At 38.6% G+C, this 5900-nt stretch overlaps 1 pseudogene; it reads left to right on the top strand.

The window, feature by feature from the left end:
• Positions 1–5359, top strand: part of LOC102866923 — a 10657-nt pseudogene extending 5298 nt beyond the window's left edge.
• Positions 5360–5900: the final 541 nt, after the last annotated feature.

Below are 5900 nucleotides of genomic sequence, written 5' to 3'. Positions count from 1 at the left end.
TGGCAAAGGACACACTGACAAAGGAGATTAATCAGAACTGACTTTGACAAGCACTGTGGCAATTGGACAATTAAAACAGACATTCGGATGGCGGGGGAAGAAGAACAAACTGAGGAGGAGGGTAGAGAGAATGGTGCAGCACTGAAGGAAAGAAAATCCAAAATCCCTGTAAATGTTCAGTAAAACTAATAAAGTTTAATAACAATAAAAAAAAGAAAAAAAAAGAGGTGGCTTTTAAAAGCTGTGGAAGGTCCTTAATATATATTCTCTGGTCTTTACTCAGCTCTTGCCTCATCCTCAAAAATACCCTCATGAATAATTACCTACATGTGATAATGCTCACTAACACTGTCTCTTACTGAGGAGAAGTCCAGACTGTTTAATTTTTCATTCTACATGATTCCAATCACTATTCTTCCCCTGTCATGCAGAGGTCACCAGGTTGCTTTGGGTTTACTTACAACTAATAGCAAAAGTGATGCATGACAATTTGAGATTTTATAGAAGAAGCAAATTCATTTATGACATTACTGGAAATACTAAAAAGAGTCATAAAAATACACAGATAAATTAACCTGCAGGAGCCCTTGGAGGCAGAGTCTGTAGGGACTTACACTGTTATCCTAAAAATCTCACCTTTCTGGCAGTTTAAATCCAGAAAAGGATAGGTGATCTCCTTCTGTGTAGTTTACAGTCTCAGAAAAATTCTGGAAGGTCAGCTTTGAGTTAATTTCAACTCAACAGTAACAAGAAAGAAAGAAATAAAAAGGTTTTTCACTGTTGTTTGATTCTATTTACTTGTCCATATAAAGTGATAAACTTATTTTTTGCTAAAACCAAATATTAACCAAATATCATAAAATATATAATGTTGTTGCTATTAATGGATTTGAACGTTGCTCTACCCTGAGACAACCTCAACATCTCCAACACACCAGGCCTCATTACGACAGTCACTGTGTCAATCCATCCCCTGCAAGATCTTCCTCTCTTGCACTGTCTTCTCACTCTCTTGCACCCTTCCTAACATGATATCATTCCCCAAGGACTGGACCCTCTTGACAACATGCCCTAAGTATACGTGACAGAGCTTCACAATCCTTGCCTCCAAGGAGCAACCTGGTTTTCTCTCCAAGACAAACCTGTTTATTATCCTGGAAGTTCATGGGATGTTCAATACTCTTCTCCATCACTACAAATAAAAAGGCACTGATTTTTTCTTCTGTCATCCTTAACCATTGTCCATATCTTAGATGCATAACAAGCAATTGAAAAAACCATGGCCTGGATCAGGTGCACCTTAGTCTTTAGACTGTCATCACTGGTTTTTTTAGCACTCTGTAGAGGTCATCGACAGAACATTTTTCCAGTGTGACTCATCTTTTGATTTTCTGAATGCTAGTTCCAAGGATTGCTGGGGAGTGTTGGGAAAGAGGAGGAGGCCTCTAGCCAGGGCAGATTGCCTAGTTCTGGATAAGTGCAAGCCTGTCTGACCCATATCAGCCCTTAATATGGAACAGAGAATGCCTCCTGTGTTCGGCTGTGCTGGCTGAGAAAGCTCGCCACCTGGGAAGATGGCTGCCACATCCATTGGTCTGCACTGGGCTAAGGTTCTCCTGTCCAATCTACATACTACAAATCCACACCATCCTGTCTTCCTGTTTACTCGCCTGTTTATAAGTGTACCATAACCCCCCTTAGTGTGTCTCTGTGGAGCTCAAGGTATCACTGCTTTCCCCTGGCAACTAGACAAAGACAAAGGATGTTGATTGTGGATCCAAACAAGATGAAATTGTTAACAGCTTTAATCTTTCCTCCATTTGCATGATACTATTAGCTCAGTGGTGAGGATTTTTGTTTTCTTGATGTTGAGAGGCAATTCATATTGAAGGCTGCAGTCCTTGATCTTCTGCAGTAAGCACTTCAAGTCCTCCTCATTTTCATCAAGCGAAGTTGTGTGATCTGAATCATATAAATTATCAATGAGTCTTCCTTCATTTTGGATACTGGCAGCTTAATGGTTAGGAATTATGCTACCAAATCAAAGATATGTGGTTCAAATCCACCAGCTGCACTAAGAAAGAAAGATAGATAATCTTATGGGATTTATTGCTTATGAAAACCCACTAGAGCAATGAGTTGGTTCCAACTGGATGGTAAACAACAACAAAATTTTAAAAAGATAATAGTAAAGAAAAATAAGATAAAAGAAAATGGAAGTGGATAAGAAGGGAAACAAAGAAAACTAGGAAAATGAAAGAGAAGAAACATGGGGAGGAAGAAGAAAGGAGAAAACAGGGTAGCAGACTACCTGTGTGGAGTTTGTTCACTGCTGGTGGAGGCCAAAGACAGAGCATCTGGTCTCAGGAATAGTCATTCTGGACAAAGGATCTTAGAAGCAGATCCTGCAGACCTGAAAATCAAAAGGGAATACTGTTCCTGATCCTCTCTGAAGGTATTTGCTTCTGATGACATAGGTGGTTCCCAAGGATAGGGTTCTTGAACCTGGATGGAGTTTCTACTGGCCAGAAGGTGGATGGGGGCAGGATATAACAGACCCAACGAGGCCAAAAGCTTCTGGCCAAAGAAGAATGTAATGTGCTCTTGACCCTCAGGATCATGGGGGCAGCATAGGAGTGTCACCAGCTACTTGGTAGATATGAGTAGGGAAATGACACTGCTGTGGTCACTAAGAAGGTGCTGGGAGGAATAAGAATCTTGCATTCTAGCTTCCAGTCACCAGCATGGGTGCTTGCACAATCCTGAGGGAGTAGAAATTGCCATGCTGTTTGGGTCAATCTGAATGTTCTTTGGGTCAATCTGAATGTTCTTTACAAAATTCAAAACGCTGTTGTCTCTGGGTCAAGCCAACTGATTCTCTCTGGTTTTGCAGTATTCACACTTTTCATTCACTTGAGTTTTTTCCTAGTATGTACCTGATCCACTTTTCTATTCTTTGTTTGAAGCTAAGGGCTCCAGGGTTGTTATCAGTATCTATTTTATTTGGTTTTATTTCTCACATCTTTGTTGTAACAAATCTTCACCACTATGTTATCAGTCAATGTGTTTGAATTTTTTTTTAACCTTACAATGTCTAGCACTTAGTAGGTGCTAAACACAAAATCCCTACGTGACTAATTCTAAGACTCAGATGCTGACTACAAGTAAGAACATAAATAGTGGTACTAAACAAGAAACGGTCCGTGTCTCAGCTCTGCTGATTCTAAGTCTTTCATTTTGAACAATGTTTTCATTTTGAACAGAAACTAAGTTTACCTATTCTTTAAGACAGAGACAAAAGCAGTGTTTATGTTATAAAATTAATGTAAAAGATTAAGTTATTACCTGTAAGTCCTTAGAAAAATTTTTCATATAAATACTTGAATAATAGCTGTTATTACTTTTATTATAACTATTACTACATCCAGAGGAATATACCTGTTAGTACATACATCCATTTAGGACTGAGTAGGAATAAATGGATAGAAAGAAGTCAGAAATTAACAAGGAAACTATAAGAATTACTTAAACGTTTTGCTGTTAGTAAAGGTATTATTTTCAAATTTTGTTGTTGTTAAAGGAGGAAAGTCGTTTCTATTGTTTTCTTTTTTTATTTTGAAGTATCACATAAACATTTATTTTTGTTTTTTATTTCATTTTTATTATACTAGTTTATTTACAGAATTTGAATACTTTGTTTTCCAGAACAGATTCTTCCAATTTCCCTCCCCTCTCCCCTGATCAAATCGCACAACTCCATGATTTATCCTCCCCTCCCCTTGCACATCCTCATCCCTCTGCTTCCACCCTCCCACCTGCCTTGGATCCTTTTACTTATTTTACAATAATGGTAAAGGAGTAAGCCTGCCCTACTAGTCAAATCTCTATGTATTCTCATAGGAATTTTTATCTCAGAGTTCCCTCTCTTCATTTATGAATTTCCTATTCTATCTTTCTTTGTCCTCAGACAAATCCTAGTCATTTTTCAGGTCCAAACTCCTGTGAGTAACCTGATTATTTTCCCAATTACTCAAATCCATCTAAGCCTTTCTTCCTGTGAACCTCTCTAATAGAGTGTAACACATAATTCAGCACACAGCCAAGTACTCATAATCTATAATTTTATTTTTTTTATGTACATGTCTTTTCTACTCTCAAGACTCAAGTTTAAGAGAATAGCCAGTCTTCCACATTTCAACAGCACTTTGAAACCAAAATTCATTTTCTGCCTGGAGTCTCAGATGGGGAAAGAGGAGGGCAACAGCCTTCTTTCAACCAACTACTGCTAGGAACCAGTGGGCAGGAAATTGGTGTGTTTCCCTGCAAGCTCATCTATTGCAGGCCTGGCCTGGGTTGCTGCCTTTGGAAACAAAGGAAGGTGTCAGTAGACTATCAACTACAGCACAGTATGGAATATCCAAAGAGGCATTATTTCAAAACTTCATAAAAAACCAGAACCACATCGACTTCTTCTGGAGAGACCAGACTGGCCTGAGTTTTGGGAAACGATAACCAACACCAGAAACAAACACCATGGAGAGCAGGTGACAGAAAGTCTGGTATGAGCAACACCCATTCCCTGATAACTATATGGATCAGTGGTTCCTGGAAGAGCTTAGAAAAACATCTATGCCCAGAAATACTAATACTGGGCTGTAGTGTTTAAGACCAGGGTGGTGATATAGCAGCAGTGTAGTGTATGCATTTTTGTGATTGTCTGGTGTATATGGATGAAGGTTTTTCTGGCCTCCCAGTGGCTTTTTGGGATCTGCTTAGCTTCATCACTGATTTGGGTATGTTAGGTTTCATCTCATTGATGGAAGTGAAGGATGCAAAAAGAGTGTGTGAACCTGGTGGGCATTTATGTATGGTTTCTCACCAGTGCCGAAGACCCTGATAAGTCTGTCAGCACTGACACCATCTACACCATATTGGTCTTCATGCTGCTAGACATTTCATCTTCCAAAGCTGCCTTATGGTTCCAACACTGCCATTGTATCCAGGACTCTCCTTGAACATGGTCATCTTTGGGTCCATCTGCCTGGCCTCACACGTGCCCCTATGCTTTCATCATAGTGACCTTATTCATTGAAATTTTTGCCCTCTGGTCATTGTTGTCAAAGAAAGTAAAGGCACATACTCCTAGGAGCTATGTGGGAGCCACACTGCATTTTGCATTTTCAACTTTGGGAGGCCTGTTGTCCATTAGTGCTGTGGGAGCCATACTGTTTGACCTTCTGTTTGTTTCTGTCTCATGCTTCTCCCTTTCTACCGCATTCATCTGCAGCTCTTTAAAGAAAGCATTTGTGGGTCTTTAGATGAAGCAGAAATCAAAGATTTATCCAGGTTTCTCAGCTAATTCAGGAACCACTACGCTCTGTTATTAAGGTATGTTGATAAACCAGACTTCCAACTAGCAGAAGATCTTAAAACAGAGTTCCATTTTGAGAGTACATGCTCATATCAGTGAGAGAGCACAGAGCAAAAGAAAACCAAAGGATGGTGAAAGTCCTCATCCTTTTCTATTATTTGTGGGTAACAAAACTTTGTGGGGACCATTTGAATTGTTGCTTCTTAATTTATTCACAATAACAAATGAGGTTATATTGCTTCTATTTATTAAAGAAAATAACAACATCTAAAAAAAATCCCTCCAAACCTCATTTTCTTAATTACATTCATGTTTTTAAATTTGTTTTTCTCAAATAATTTGGAGCCTTTTACTATGAGTAAAATTTCTTGCTAATTGTTATGCTGTTTAGGCTAAGTAAACTTTAAAATTAGCAACTATAATTTACTTACTATATATGATAAAAATTTTTTTTAAAGTCATCTAATATTTGGTGGTGTTGTTAGGTGCCATCGAGTCAAGTATGACTCATGTTGTTGTTGTTGTTGTT

The sequence above is a fragment of the Elephantulus edwardii genome, unplaced genomic scaffold (assembly GCF_000299155.1).
Source record: "Elephantulus edwardii isolate Elephantulus edwardi_28Jun2011 unplaced genomic scaffold, EleEdw1.0 scaffold00136, whole genome shotgun sequence".
Taxonomy (NCBI): Eukaryota; Metazoa; Chordata; class Mammalia; order Macroscelidea; family Macroscelididae; genus Elephantulus; species Elephantulus edwardii.
The sequence above is the reverse complement of the archived record's forward strand: the minus strand, read 5'-3'. Positions and strand labels throughout refer to the sequence as shown.